This window comes from Leptonotus elevatus, chromosome 4 (assembly GCF_054856555.1).
Source record: "Leptonotus elevatus isolate MCC_2025b chromosome 4, RoL_Lele_1.0, whole genome shotgun sequence".
NCBI classification, from domain to species: Eukaryota; Metazoa; Chordata; class Actinopteri; order Syngnathiformes; family Syngnathidae; genus Leptonotus; species Leptonotus elevatus.
Genome location: NC_141242.1, coordinates 23,565,879 through 23,579,910, shown reverse-complemented (window position 1 = coordinate 23,579,910; position 14,032 = coordinate 23,565,879). Strand labels below are relative to the sequence as shown.

The 14,032-nt window shown below is 40.4% G+C and overlaps 24 non-coding genes across 24 annotated transcripts; all 24 read right to left on the bottom strand.

The window, feature by feature from the left end:
- Window positions 1-1,197: 1,197 nt before the first annotated feature.
- On the bottom strand, window positions 1,198-1,269 carry trnaq-uug (transfer RNA glutamine (anticodon UUG)). The gene has a single exon. It is a non-coding gene; the product is annotated as a tRNA-Gln (tRNA).
- Window positions 1,270-2,277: 1,008 nt separating this feature from the next.
- On the bottom strand, window positions 2,278-2,349 carry trnaq-cug (transfer RNA glutamine (anticodon CUG)). Its single transcript has one exon. It is a non-coding gene; the product is annotated as a tRNA-Gln (tRNA).
- An 866-nt stretch (window positions 2,350-3,215) lies between these two features.
- On the bottom strand, window positions 3,216-3,287 carry trnaq-cug (transfer RNA glutamine (anticodon CUG)). The gene has a single exon. It is a non-coding gene; the product is annotated as a tRNA-Gln (tRNA).
- An 88-nt stretch (window positions 3,288-3,375) lies between these two features.
- On the bottom strand, window positions 3,376-3,447 carry trnaq-cug (transfer RNA glutamine (anticodon CUG)). The gene has a single exon. It is a non-coding gene; the product is annotated as a tRNA-Gln (tRNA).
- Window positions 3,448-3,741: 294 nt separating this feature from the next.
- Window positions 3,742-3,813, bottom strand: trnaq-cug (transfer RNA glutamine (anticodon CUG)). The gene has a single exon. It is a non-coding gene; the product is annotated as a tRNA-Gln (tRNA).
- Window positions 3,814-3,948: 135 nt separating this feature from the next.
- trnaq-cug (transfer RNA glutamine (anticodon CUG)) lies at window positions 3,949-4,020 on the bottom strand. Its single transcript has one exon. It is a non-coding gene; the product is annotated as a tRNA-Gln (tRNA).
- Window positions 4,021-4,154: 134 nt separating this feature from the next.
- Window positions 4,155-4,226, bottom strand: trnaq-uug (transfer RNA glutamine (anticodon UUG)). The gene has a single exon. It is a non-coding gene; the product is annotated as a tRNA-Gln (tRNA).
- A 505-nt stretch (window positions 4,227-4,731) lies between these two features.
- On the bottom strand, window positions 4,732-4,803 carry trnaq-uug (transfer RNA glutamine (anticodon UUG)). The gene has a single exon. It is a non-coding gene; the product is annotated as a tRNA-Gln (tRNA).
- Window positions 4,804-4,891: 88 nt separating this feature from the next.
- Window positions 4,892-4,963, bottom strand: trnaq-cug (transfer RNA glutamine (anticodon CUG)). The gene has a single exon. It is a non-coding gene; the product is annotated as a tRNA-Gln (tRNA).
- Window positions 4,964-5,678: 715 nt separating this feature from the next.
- trnaq-uug (transfer RNA glutamine (anticodon UUG)) lies at window positions 5,679-5,750 on the bottom strand. Its single transcript has one exon. It is a non-coding gene; the product is annotated as a tRNA-Gln (tRNA).
- Window positions 5,751-5,838: 88 nt separating this feature from the next.
- Window positions 5,839-5,910, bottom strand: trnaq-cug (transfer RNA glutamine (anticodon CUG)). The gene has a single exon. It is a non-coding gene; the product is annotated as a tRNA-Gln (tRNA).
- A 302-nt stretch (window positions 5,911-6,212) lies between these two features.
- Window positions 6,213-6,284, bottom strand: trnaq-uug (transfer RNA glutamine (anticodon UUG)). Its single transcript has one exon. It is a non-coding gene; the product is annotated as a tRNA-Gln (tRNA).
- A 1,125-nt stretch (window positions 6,285-7,409) lies between these two features.
- On the bottom strand, window positions 7,410-7,481 carry trnaq-uug (transfer RNA glutamine (anticodon UUG)). Its single transcript has one exon. It is a non-coding gene; the product is annotated as a tRNA-Gln (tRNA).
- A 294-nt stretch (window positions 7,482-7,775) lies between these two features.
- On the bottom strand, window positions 7,776-7,847 carry trnaq-uug (transfer RNA glutamine (anticodon UUG)). Its single transcript has one exon. It is a non-coding gene; the product is annotated as a tRNA-Gln (tRNA).
- Window positions 7,848-8,309: 462 nt separating this feature from the next.
- On the bottom strand, window positions 8,310-8,381 carry trnaq-uug (transfer RNA glutamine (anticodon UUG)). Its single transcript has one exon. It is a non-coding gene; the product is annotated as a tRNA-Gln (tRNA).
- Window positions 8,382-9,506: 1,125 nt separating this feature from the next.
- trnaq-uug (transfer RNA glutamine (anticodon UUG)) lies at window positions 9,507-9,578 on the bottom strand. The gene has a single exon. It is a non-coding gene; the product is annotated as a tRNA-Gln (tRNA).
- An 867-nt stretch (window positions 9,579-10,445) lies between these two features.
- trnaq-cug (transfer RNA glutamine (anticodon CUG)) lies at window positions 10,446-10,517 on the bottom strand. The gene has a single exon. It is a non-coding gene; the product is annotated as a tRNA-Gln (tRNA).
- A 97-nt stretch (window positions 10,518-10,614) lies between these two features.
- On the bottom strand, window positions 10,615-10,686 carry trnaq-cug (transfer RNA glutamine (anticodon CUG)). The gene has a single exon. It is a non-coding gene; the product is annotated as a tRNA-Gln (tRNA).
- An 88-nt stretch (window positions 10,687-10,774) lies between these two features.
- trnaq-cug (transfer RNA glutamine (anticodon CUG)) lies at window positions 10,775-10,846 on the bottom strand. Its single transcript has one exon. It is a non-coding gene; the product is annotated as a tRNA-Gln (tRNA).
- A 134-nt stretch (window positions 10,847-10,980) lies between these two features.
- Window positions 10,981-11,052, bottom strand: trnaq-uug (transfer RNA glutamine (anticodon UUG)). Its single transcript has one exon. It is a non-coding gene; the product is annotated as a tRNA-Gln (tRNA).
- An 88-nt stretch (window positions 11,053-11,140) lies between these two features.
- trnaq-uug (transfer RNA glutamine (anticodon UUG)) lies at window positions 11,141-11,212 on the bottom strand. Its single transcript has one exon. It is a non-coding gene; the product is annotated as a tRNA-Gln (tRNA).
- Window positions 11,213-11,300: 88 nt separating this feature from the next.
- trnaq-cug (transfer RNA glutamine (anticodon CUG)) lies at window positions 11,301-11,372 on the bottom strand. The gene has a single exon. It is a non-coding gene; the product is annotated as a tRNA-Gln (tRNA).
- Window positions 11,373-12,284: 912 nt separating this feature from the next.
- Window positions 12,285-12,357, bottom strand: trnaq-uug (transfer RNA glutamine (anticodon UUG)). The gene has a single exon. It is a non-coding gene; the product is annotated as a tRNA-Gln (tRNA).
- An 87-nt stretch (window positions 12,358-12,444) lies between these two features.
- On the bottom strand, window positions 12,445-12,516 carry trnaq-cug (transfer RNA glutamine (anticodon CUG)). The gene has a single exon. It is a non-coding gene; the product is annotated as a tRNA-Gln (tRNA).
- Window positions 12,517-14,032: the final 1,516 nt, after the last annotated feature.

The window sequence follows — 14,032 nt, the reverse complement described above, 5'->3', positions numbered from 1 at the left end:
CCACCAAGACTTAAACTGGGATCACAGGATTCAAAGTCTAGAATGCTAACCATTACACCATGGAACCCTGGCTTGTAGATCAAAAAGTTTCATAGGACTGCATACAACATACTGAAAACCCTACAACGTAGTGAAAACGTAAAAATTACTGAGGATCATACCGTTTAATCGTGCTGCATACATCATACTGAAAACTAAAAATTCCTTAGGGCAGTATACAACGTCGTGATAACGTAAAAAACACTTTCCAGTAAAGTAACACATATTTGAGGTCCCACCGAGACTTGAACTCAAATCACTGCAATCAGTGTCCAGAATGCTAACCATAACACCATGGAAGCCTGGTATAGACTGTGTGAGGATCATACAGTTTCATAGGACTGCATACAACGTACTGAAAACGTAAAATTAACTTTCAAGTAAATTGACAAATATTTGAGGTCCGAGCGAGACTTGAACACAGATCACTGGATTCAGAGTCCAAAATGCTAACCATTACACCATGAAACCCTGGCGTATTAGGCATGAGCATGCATCATACAGTTTCATAGGGCTGCATACAACATCCTGAAAAGTAAAAATTCCTTAGGGCAGTATACAACGTCGTGATAACGTAAAAAATACTTTACAGTTAAGTGACAAATATATGAGGTCCCACCGAGACTTGAACTCGGATCACTGAGTTCAGAAAAAAAATGACAAACATTTAAGGTCCCACCGAGACTTAAACTGGGATCAACGGATTCAAAGTCTAGAATGCTAATCATTACACCATGGAACCCTGGCTTATAGACGAAACAGTTTCATAGGACTGCATACAACATACAGAAAACGTAAAAATATCTTTCGAGTAAAGTGACACATATTTGAGGTCCCAGCGAGACTTGAACTCCAATCAATGGGATCAGAGTCCAGAGTGATAACCATCACACCATGGAACCCTGGTATAAACTGCGTGAGGATCATACAGTTTCATAGGGCTGCATACGATGCACTGAAAACTAAAAATTCCTTTCCAGTAAAATGACAAACATTTAAGGTACCACCGAGACTTAAACTGGGTTGACTGGATTCAAAGACTAGAATGCTAACCATTACACCACGGAACCCTGGTTTACAGATAAAAAAGTTACATTGGACTGCATGCAACATACTGAAAACGTAAAAATTACTTTCCAGTAAAGTGAAAAAAATTTGAGGTCCCACCGAGACTTGAACTCGGATCACTGGATTCAAAGTCCAGAGTGCAGACCATTACACCATGGAACCCAGGCTTATTGATGAAACAGTTTCGTTTCAACTTAGTGAAAATTTAAAAATTACTTTCAAGTCAAGTGACACAAGTATTAGATCCCACGAGACTTGAAGTCGAATCACTGCATTCAGAGTCCAGGTTGCTAACATTTACACCATGGAACCCAGGCTTATTGATGAAACAGTTTCGTTTCAACTTAGTGAAAATTTAAAAATTACTTTCGAGTCAAGTGACACAAATATTAGATCCCACGAGACTTGAAGTCGAATCACTGCATTCAGAGTCCAGAGTGCTAACCATTACACCATGGAAGCCTGGTATAAACTGCGTGAGGATCTTACAGTTTCATAGGGCTGCATACGACGCACTGAAAACTAAAAATTGCTTAGGGCAGCATACAACGTGGTGATAACGTAAAAATTGCTTTACAGTAAAGTGACAAATATATGAGGTCCCACCAAAACTTGAACTCGGATCACGGGATTCAGAGTCCAGAGTGCTAACCATTACACCATGGAACCCTAATATAATCTGCGTGAGGATCATACAGTATCATAGGGCTGCATACAACATACTGAAAACTAAAAATTGCTTAGGGCAGCATACAACGTGGTGATAACGTAAAAATTGCTTTACAGTAAAGTGACAAATATATGAGGTCCCACCAAAACTTGAACTCGGATCACGGGATTCAGAGTCCAGAGTGCTAACCATTACACCATGGAACCCTGGATTTTAGTCTATGAGGATCATACAGTTTCAACGGGCTGCATACAACATACTGAAAAATAAGAATTCCTTCGGGCTGCATACAACGTACTGAAAACTAAAAATTCCTTTCCAGTAAAATGAAAAGCATTTGAGGTCCCACTGAGACTTGAACTCGAATTACTGAATTCAAAGTCCAGAGTGCTAACCAGTACACCATGGAACCCAGCCTTATAGATTAAACCGTTTCGTAGGGCTGCATACAACATACTGAAAACGTAAAAATTACTTTCCATTAAAGTGACAAATGTTTGAGTTCCCACCGAGACTTGAACTCGGCTCACTGGATTCAGAGTCCAGAGTGCTAACCATTACACCATGGAACCCTGGTATAAACTGTGTGAGGATCATACAGTTTCATAGGGCTGCATACAACATACTGAAAACTAAAAATTCCTTAGCGCAGCATACAACGTGGTGATAACGTAAAAATTGCTTTACAGTAAAGTGACAAATATATGAGGTCGCACCAAGACTTAAACTCGGATCACAGGACTCAGAGTGCAGAGTGCTAACCATTACACCATGGAACCCTGGATTTTAGTCTATGAGGATCATACAGTTTCAACGGGCTGCATACAACATACTGAAAAATAAGATTTCCTTCGGGCTGCATACAACGTACTAAAAACTAAAAATTCCTTTCCAGTAAAATGAAAAACAATTGAGGTCTCACCTAGACTTGAATTCTGATCACTGGATTCAAAGTCCAGAGTGCTAACCATTACACCATGGAACCAAGGCTTATTGATGAAACAGTTTTGTAGGGCTGCATACAACATATTGAAAACGTAAAAATTACTTCCCAGTTAAGTGACAAATATATGAGATCCCACGAGACTTGAACTCAGATCACTTAATTCAGAGTACAGAATGCTAACCATTACACCATGGAACCCTGTATTTTAGTCTATGAGGATCATACAGTTTCATCGGGCTGCATACAACATACTGAAAAATAAGAATTCTTTCGGGCTGCATACAACGTACTGAAAACTAAAAATTCCTTTCCAGTAAAATGAAAAACATTTGAGGTCCCACCGAGCCTTGAACTCTGATCACTGGATTCAAAATCCAGAGTGCGAAGCATTACACCATGGAACCCAGGCTTATAAATGAAACCGTTTCGTAGGGCTGCATATAACATACTGAACACGTAAAAACTCCTTTCCAGGGAAGTGACAAATGTTTGAGGTCCCACCGAGACTTGAACTCGGATCACTGGATTCAGAGTCCAGAGTGCTAACCATTACACCATGGAACCCAGGCTTATTGATGAAACAGTTTCGTAGGGCTGCATACAACATACTAAAAACGTAAAAATTACTTTCCAGTTAAGTGACAAATATATGAGGTCCCACCGAGACTTGAACTCAGATCACTGAATTCAGAATCCAGAGTGCTAACCATTACACCATGGAACCCTGGTTTAAACTGCGTGAGAATCATACAGTTTCATAGGGCTGCATACAACATACTGAAAACTAAGAATTCCTTCGGGCTACATACAACGTACTGAAAACTAAAAATTCCTTTCCAGTAAAATGAAAAATATTTTAGGTCCCACCGAGCCTTGAACTCTGATCACTGGATTTAAAGTCCAGAGTGCTAACCATTACACCATGGAACCCAGGATTATAGATGAAACCGTTTCGTAGGGCTGCATATAACATACTGAACACGTAAAAATTACTTTCCAGGAAAGTGACAAATGTTTGAGGTCCCACCGAGACTTGAACTCGGATCACTGGATTCAGAGTCCAGAGTGCTAACCATTACACTATGGAACCCTGGTATAAGTTGTGTGAGGATCATACAGTTTCATAGGGCTGCATACAACATACTGAAAACTAAAAATTCCTTCGGGCAGCATACAACGTGGTAATAACGTAAAAATTGCTTTACAGTAAAGTGACAAATATATGAGGTCCCACCGAGACTTGAACTCGGATCACTGGATTCAGAGTCCAGAGTGCTAACCGTTACACCATGGAACCCTGGATTTTAGTCTATGAGGATCATACAGTTTCAACGGGCTGCATACAACATACTGAAAAATAAGAATTCCTTCGGGCTGCATACAATGTACTGAAAACTAAAAATTCCTTTCCAGTAAAATGAAAAACATTTGAGGTCCCACCGAGCCTTGAACTCTGATCACTGGATTCAAAGTCCAGAGTGCTAACCATTACACCATGGAACCCAGGATTATAGATGAAACCGTTTCGTAGGGCTGCATAAAACATACTGAAAACTAAAAATTCCTTTCCAGTAAGATGAAAAACATTTGAGTCCCCACCGAGACTTGAACTCAGATCACTGGATTCAGAGACCAGAGTGTGAATTTAACCATTACACAATGAAACCCTGGTATAAACTGCGTGAGGATCATACAGTTTCTTAGGGCTGCATACAACATACTGAAAACTAAAAATTCCTTAGGGCAGCATACAACGTGGTGATAACGTAAAAATTGCTTTACTGTTAAGTGACAAATATATGAGGTCCCTTCTAGACTTGAACTCAGATCACTAGATTCAGAGTCCAGCGTGCTAACCATTACACCATGGAACCCATGATTTTAGTCTATGAGGATCATACAGTTTCAACGGGCTGCATACAACATACTGAAAAATAAGAATTCCTTCGGGCTGCATACAACGTACTGAAAACTAAAAATTCCTTTCCAGTAAAATGAAAAACATTTGAGGTCCCACCGAGACTTGAACTCAGATCACTGGATTCAAAGTCCAGAGTGCTAACCATTATACCATGGAACCCAGTCTTATAGGTGAGACCGTTTCGTAGGGCTGCATATAACATACTGAAAACGTAAAAATTCCTTTCCAGTAAAATGAAAAACTTTTGAGGTCCCACCGAGACTTGAACCCGGATCACGGGATTCAGAGTCCAGAGTGCTAACCATTACACCATGGAACCTTGGAATTTAATTTATGAGGATCATACAGTTTCTTCGGGCTGCATACAACATACTGAAAAATAACAATTCCTTCGGGCTGCATACAACGTACTGAAAACTAAAAATTCCTTTCCAGTAAAATTAAAAACATTTGAGGTCCCACCGAGACTTGAACTCGAATCACTGGATTCAGAGTCCAGAGTGCTAACCATTACACCATGGAACACTGGTGTAATCTGTGTGAGGATCATACAGTATCATAGGGCTGCATACAACATACTGAAAACTAAAAATTCCTGAGGGCAGCATACAACGTGGTGATAACGTAAAAATTGCTTTATAGTAAAGAGACAAATATATGAGAACCCACCGAGACTTGAACTCGGATCACTGGATTCAGAGTCCAGAGTGCTAACCATTACATCATGGAACCCTGGATTTAAGTCTATGAGGATCATACAGCTTCAACGGGTTGCATACAACATACTGAAAACTAAAAATTCCTTTCCAGTAAAATGAAAAACATTTGAGGTCCCACCAAGACTTGAACTCGGATCACTGGATACAGAGTCCAGAGTGCTAACCGTTACACCATGGAACCCTGGATTTTAGTCTATGAGGATCATACAGTTTCAACGGGCTGCATACAACACACTGAAAAATAAGAATTCCTTCGGGCTGCATACAACGTACTAAAAACTAAAAATTCCTTTCCAGTAAAATGAAAAACATTTGAGGTCCCACCGAGACTTGAACTCGGATCACTGGATTCAAAGCCCAGAGTGCTAACCATTACACCATGGAACCCAGGCTTATAGATGAAACAGTTTTGTAAGGCTGCATACAACATACTGAAAATTTAAAAAATACTTTCCAGTTAAGTGACAATTGTTTGAGGTCCCACCGAGGCTTGAACTCTGATCACTGGATTCAGAGTCCAGAGTGCTAACCATTACACTATGGAACCCTGGTATAAACTACGTGAGGATCATACAGTAGCAACGGGCTGCATAAAACATACTGAAAACTAAAAATTCCTTCGGGCTGCACACAACGTACTGAAAACTAAAAATTCCTTTCCAGTCAAATGAAAAACATTTGAGGTCCCACCGAGACTTGAACTTGGATCACTGTATTCAGAGTCCAGAGTGCTAACCATTACACCATGGAACCCTGGATTCTAGTCTATGAGGATCATACAGTTTCAACGGGCTGCATACAACGTACTGAAAACTAAAAATTCCTTTCCAGTAAAATGAAAAACATCTGAGGTCCCACCGAGACTTGAACTCGGATCACTGGATTCAAAGTCCAGAGTGCTAACCATTACACCATGGAACGCAGGCTTATAGATGAAACCGTTTCGTAGGGCTGCATACAACATACTGAAAACGTAAAAATTACTTTCCAGCTAAGTGACAAATATATGAGGTCCCACCGAGACTTGAACTCGGATTACTGGATTCAGAATCCAGAGTGCTAACCATTACACCATGGAAACCTGAATTTTAGTCTATGAGGATCATACAGTTTCATCGGGCTGCATACAACATACTGAAAAATAAGAATTCCTTCGGGCTGCATACAACGTACTGAAAACTAAAAATTCCTTTCCAGTAAGATGAAAAACATTTTAGTCCCCACCGAGACTTGAACTCAGATCACTGGATTCAGATACCAGAGTGTGAATTTAACCATTACACAATGGAACCCTGGTATAAACTGTGTGAGGATCATACAGTTTCTTAGGGCTGCATACAACATACTGAAAACTAAAAATTCCTTAGGGAAGCATACAACGTGGTGATAACGTAAAAATTGCTTTACTGTCAAGTGACAAATATATGAGGTCCCTTCTAGACTTCAACTCGGATCACTGGATTCAGAGTCCAGCGTGCTAACCATTACACCATGGAACCCATGATTTTAGTCTATGAGGATCATACAGTTTCAACGGGCTGCATACAACATACTGAAAAATAAGAATTCCTTCGGGCTGGATACAACGTGGTGATAACGTAAAAATTGCTTAACAGTAAAGTGTCAAATATATGAGGTCCCATCGAGACTTGAACTCGGATCACTGGATTCAGAGTCCAGAGTGCTAACCAATACACCATGGAACCCTGGATTTTAGTCTATGAGGATCATACAGTTTCAACGGGCTGCATACAACATACTGAAAAATAAGAATTCCTTCGGGCTGCATACAACGTACTGAAAACTAAAAATTCCTTTCCAGTAAAATGAAAAACATTTGAGGTCCCACCGAGACTTGAACTCGGATCACTGGATTCAGAGTTCAGAGTGCTAACCATTAAACCATGGAACAATGGCATAAACTGCGTGAGGATCATACAGTATCATAGGGCTGCATACAACATACTGAAAACTAAAAATTCCTTCGGGCTGCACACAACGTACTGAAAACTAAAAATTCCTTTCCAGTAAAATGAAAAACATTTGAGGTCCCACCGAGACTTGAACTCGGATCACTGGATTCAAAGACCAGAGTGCTAACCATTACACCATGGAACCCAGTCTTATAGATGAGACCGTTTCGTAGGGCTGCATACAACATACTGAAAACGTAAAAATTCCTTTCCAGTAAAATGAAAAACTTTTGAGGTCCCACCGAGACCTGAACTCGGATCACGGGATACAGAGTCCAGAGTGCTAACCGTTACACCATGGAACCCTGGATTTTAGTCTATGAGGATCATACAGTTTCAACGGGCTGCATACAACACACTGAAAAATAAGAATTCCTTCGGGCTGCATACAACGTACTAAAAACTAAAAATTCCTTTCCAGTAAAATGAAAAACATTTGAGGTCCCACCGAGACTTGAACTCGGATCACTGGATTCAAAGCCCAGAGTGCTAACCATTACACCATGGAACCCAGGCTTATAGATGAAACAGTTTTGTAAGGCTGCATACAACATACTGAAAATTTAAAAAATACTTTCCAGTTAAGTGACAATTGTTTGAGGTCCCACCGAGGCTTGAAATCTGATCACTGGATTCAGAGTCCAGAGTGCTAACCATTACACTATGGAACCCTGGTATAAACTACGTGAGGATCATACAGTAGCAACGGGCTGCATAAAACATACTGAAAACTAAAAATTCCTTCGGGCTGCACACAACGTACTGAAAACTAAAAATTCCTTTCCAGTCAAATGAAAAACATTTGAGGTCCCACCGAGACTTGAACTTGGATCACTGTATTCAGAGTCCAGAGTGCTAACCATTACACCATGGAACCCTGGATTCTAGTCTATGAGGATCATACAGTTTCAACGGGCTGCATACAACGTACTGAAAACTAAAAATTCCTTTCCAGTAAAATGAAAAACATCTGAGGTCCCACCGAGACTTGAACTCGGATCACTGGATTCAAAGTCCAGAGTGCTAACCATTACACCATGGAACGCAGGCTTATAGATGAAACCGTTTCGTAGGGCTGCATACAACATACTGAAAACGTAAAAATTACTTTCCAGCTAAGTGACAAATATATGAGGTCCCACCGAGACTTGAACTCGGATTACTGGATTCAGAATCCAGAGTGCTAACCATTACACCATGGAAACCTGAATTTTAGTCTATGAGGATCATACAGTTTCATCGGGCTGCATACAACATACTGAAAAATAAGAATTCCTTCGGGCTGCATACAACGTACTGAAAACTAAAAATTCCTTTCCAGTAAGATGAAAAACATTTGAGTCCCCACCGAGACTTGAACTCAGATCACTGGATTCAGAGACCAGAGTGTGAATTTAACCATTACACAATGGAACCCTGGTATAAACTGTGTGAGGATCATACAGTTTCTTAGGGCTGCATACAACATACTGAAAACTAAAAATTCCTTAGGGAAGCATACAACGTGGTGATAACGTAAAAATTGCTTTACTGTCAAGTGACAAATATATGAGGTCCCTTCTAGACTTCAACTCGGATCACTGGATTCAGAGTCCAGCGTGCTAACCATTACACCATGGAACCCATGATTTTAGTCTATGAGGATCATACAGTTTCAACGGGCTGCATACAACATACTGAAAAATAAGAATTCCTTCGGGCTGGATACAACGTGGTGATAACGTAAAAATTGCTTAACAGTAAAGTGTCAAATATATGAGGTCCCATCGAGACTTGAACTCGGATCACTGGATTCAGAGTCCAGAGTGCTAACCAATACACCATGGAACCCTGGATTTTAGTCTATGAGGATCATACAGTTTCAACGGGCTGCATACAACATACTGAAAAATAAGAATTCCTTCGGGCTGCATACAACGTACTGAAAACTAAAAATTCCTTTCCAGTAAAATGAAAAACATTTGAGGTCCCACCGAGACTTGAACTCGGATCACTGGATTCAGAGTTCAGAGTGCTAACCATTAAACCATGGAACAATGGCATAAACTGCGTGAGGATCATACAGTATCATAGGGCTGCATACAACATACTGAAAACTAAAAATTCCTTCGGGCTGCACACAACGTACTGAAAACTAAAAATTCCTTTCCAGTAAAATGAAAAACATTTGAGGTCCCACCGAGACTTGAACTCGGATCACTGGATTCAAAGACCAGAGTGCTAACCATTACACCATGGAACCCAGTCTTATAGATGAGACCGTTTCGTAGGGCTGCATACAACATACTGAAAACGTAAAAATTCCTTTCCAGTAAAATGAAAAACTTTTGAGGTCCCACCGAGACCTGAACTCGGATCACGGGATTCAGAGTCCAGAGTGCTAACCATTACACCATGGAACCTTGGGATTTAACTTATGAGGATCATACAGTTTCTTCGGGCTGCATACAACATACTGAAAAATAAGAATTCCTTCGGGCTACATACAACGTACTGAAAACTAAAAATTCCTTTCCAGTAAAATGAAAAACATTTGAGGTCCCACCGAGACTTGAACTAAGATCACTGGATTCAAAGTCCAGAGTGCTAACCATTATACCATGGAACCCAGTCTTATAGGTGAGACCGTTTCGTAGGGCTGTATATAACATACTGAAAACGTAAAAATTCCTTTCCAGTAAAATGAAAAACTTTTGAGGTCCCACCGAGACTTGAACCTGGATCACGGGATTCAGAGTCCAGAGTGCTAACCATTACACCATGGAACCTTGGAATTTAATTTATGAGGATCATACAGTTTCTTCGGGCTGCATACAACATACTGAAAAATAAGAATTCCTTCGGGCTGCATACAACGTACTGAAAACTAAAAATTCCTTTCCAGTAAAATGAAAAACATTTGACGTCCCACCGAGACTTGAACTCGAATCACTGGATTCAGAGTCCAGAGTGCTAACCATTACACCATGGAACACTGGTGTAATCTGTGTGAGGATCATACAGTATCATAGGGCTGCATACAACATACTGAAAACTAAAAATTCCTGAGGGCAGCATACAACGTGGTGATAACGTAAAAATTGCTTTATAGTAAAGAGACAAATATATGAGGTCCCACCGAGACTTGAACTCGGATCACTGGATTCAGAGTCCAGAGTGCTAACCATTACATCATGGAACCCTGGATTTTAGTCTATGAGGATCATACAGCTTCAACGGGTTGCATACAACATACTGAAAACGTAAATATTACCTTCCTGTTAAGTGACAAATGGTTGAGGTCCCACCGAGACTTGAACTCGGATCACTGGATTCAGAGTCCAGAGTGCTAACCAGTACACCATGGAACCCAGGCTTATAGATGAAACAGTTCCGTAGGGCTTCGTACAACATACTGAAAACGTAAATATTACCTTCCTGTTAAGTGACAAATGGTTGAGGTCCCACCGAGACTTGAACTCGGATCACTGGATTCAGAGGCCAGAGTGCTAACCATTACACCATGGAACCCTGGATTTTAGTCTATGAGGATCATACAGCTTCAACGGGCTGCATACAACATACTGAAAACTAAAAATTCCTTCGGGCTGCACACAACGTACTGAAAACTAAAAATTCCTTTCCAGTAAAATGAAAAACATTTGAGGTCCCACCGAGACTTGAACTCGGATCACTGGATTCAAAGTCCAGAGTGCTAACCATTACACCATGGAACCCACTCTTATAGATGAAACTGTTTCGTAGGGCTGCATACAACATACTGAAAACGTAGAAATGACTATCCAGAAAAGTGACAAATGTTTGAGGTCCCGCCGAGACTTGAACTCGGATCACTGGATTCAAAGTCCAGAGTGCTAACCAGTACACCATGGAACCCAGGCTTATAGATGAAACAGTTCCGTAGGGCTTCGTACAACATACTGAAAACGTAAATATTACCTTTCTGTTAAGTGACAAATGGTTGAGGTCCCACCGAGACTTGAACTCGGATCACTGGATTCAGAGTCCAGAGTGCTAACCATTACACCATGGAACCCTAGTATAATCTGCGTGAGGATCATACAGTATCATAGGGCTGCATACAACATACTGAAAACTAAAAATTCCTTAGGGGAGCGTACAACGTGGTGATAACGTAAAAATTGCTTTACAGTAAAGTGCCAAAATATGAGGTCCCACCAAGACTTGAACTCGGATCACAGGATTCAGAGTCCAGAGTGCTAACCATTACACCATGGAACCCTGGATTTTAGTCTAAGAGGATCATACAGTTTCATCAGGCTGCATACAACATACTGAAAAATAAGAATTCATTCGGGCTGCATACAACGTACTGAAAACTAAAAATTCCTTTCCAGTAAAATGAAAAACATTTGAGGTCCCACCGAGACTTGAACTCGGTTCACAGGATTCAGAGACCAGAGTGCTAACCATTACACCATGAAACCTTGAAATTTAATTCATGAGGATCATACAGTTTCTTCGGGCTGCATACAACATACTGAAAAATAAGAATTCCTTCGGGCTGCATACAACGTACTGAAAACTAAAAATTCCTTTCCACTAAAATGAAAAACATTTGATGTCCCACCAAGACTTGAACTCAAATTACGGGATTCAAAGTCCAGAGTGCTAACCATTACACCATGGAACCCAGGCTTATAGATGAAACAGTTTCGTAGGGCTGCATAAAACTTACTGAAAACGTAAAAATTAGTTTCCTGCTAAGTGACAAATGTTTGAGGTCCCACCAAGACTTGAACTCGATTCACTGGATTCAGAGTCCAGAGTGCTAACCATTACACCATGGAACCCTGGTATAAACTGCGTGAGGATCAGACAGTATCATAGGGCTGCATACAACATACTGAAAACTAAAAATTCCTTCGGGCTGCACACAACGTACTGAAAACTAAAAATTCCTTTCCAGTAAAATTAAAAACACTCGAGGTCCCACCGAGACTTGAACTCGGATCGCTGGATTCAAAGTCCAGAGTACTAACCATTACACCATGGAAGCCAGGCTTATAGATGCAACCGTTTCTTAGGGCTGCATATAACATACTGAACACGTAAAAATTACTTTCCAGGAAAGTGACAAATGTTTGAGGTCCCACCGAGATTTGAACTCAGATAACTGGATTCAGAGTCCAGAGTGCTAACCATTACACCATGGAACCCTGGTATAAGTTGTGTGAGGATCATACAGTTTAATAGGGCTGCATACAACATAATGAAAACTAAAAATTCCTTCGGGCAGCATACAACGTGGTGATAACGTAAAAATTGCTTAACAGTAAAGTGTCAAATATATGAGGTCCCATCGAGACTTGAACTCGGATCACTGGATTCAGAGTCCAGAGTGCTAACCAATACACCATGGAACCCTGGATTTTAGTCTATGAGGATCATACAGTTTCAACGGGCTGCATACAACATACTGAAAAATAAGAATTCCTTCGGGCTGCATACAACGTACTGAAAACTAAAAATTCCTTTCCAGTAAAATGAAAAACATTTGAGGTCCCACCGAGACTTGAATTCGGATCACTGGATTCAGAGTTCAGAGTGCTAACCATTAAACATGGAACAATGGCATAAACTGCGTGAGGATCATACAGTATCATAGGGCTGCATACAACATACTGAAAACTAAAAATTCCTTCGGGCTGCACACAACGTACTGAAAACTAAAAATTCCTTTCCAGTAAAACGAAAAACATTTGAGGTCCCACCGAGACTTGAACTCGGATCACAGGTTTCAAAGTCCAAAGTGCTAACCATTATACCATGGAACCCAGGAATATACATGAAACAGTTTCGTAGGGCTGCATAAAACATACTGAAAACGTAAAAATTACTTTCCTGGTAAGTGACAAATGTTTGAGGTCCCACCAAGACTTGAGCTCGAATCACTGGATTGAGAGTCCAGAGTGCTAACCATTACACCATGGAACACCGGTATAAATTGCGTGAGGATTATACAGTATCGTAGGGCTGCATACAACATACTGAAAACTAAAAATTCCTGAGGGCAGCATACAACGTGGTGATAATGTAAAAATTGCTTTATAGTAAAGTGACAAATATATGAGGTCCCACCGAGACATGAACTCGGATCACTGGATTCAGAGTCCAGAGTGTTAACCATTACACCATGGATCCCTGGATTTCAGTCTATGAGGATCATACAGCTTCAACGGGCTGCATACAACATACTGAAAACTAAAAATTCCTTCGGGCTGCACACAACGTACTGAAAACTAAAAATTCCTTTCCAGTAAAATGAAAAACATTTGAGGTCCCACCGAGACTTGAACTCGAATCAGTGGATTCAGAGTCCAGAGTGCCAACCCTTACGCCATGGAACACTGGTATAAACTGAGTGAGGATCATACAGTATCATAGGGCTGCATACAACATACTGAAAACTAAAAATTCCTGAGGGCAGCATACAACGTGGTGATAACGTAAAAATTGCTTTATAGTAAAGTGACAAATATATGAGGTCCCACCGAGACTTGAACTCGGATCACTGGATTCAGAGTCCCAGTGCTAACCATTACACCATGGAAACCTGGTGAGGGTCATACAGTATAATAGGTCTGCATACAACATACTGAATACTAAAAATTCCTTCCGGGAAGCATACAACGTGGTGATAACGTAAAAATTGCTTTATAGTAAAGTGAAAAA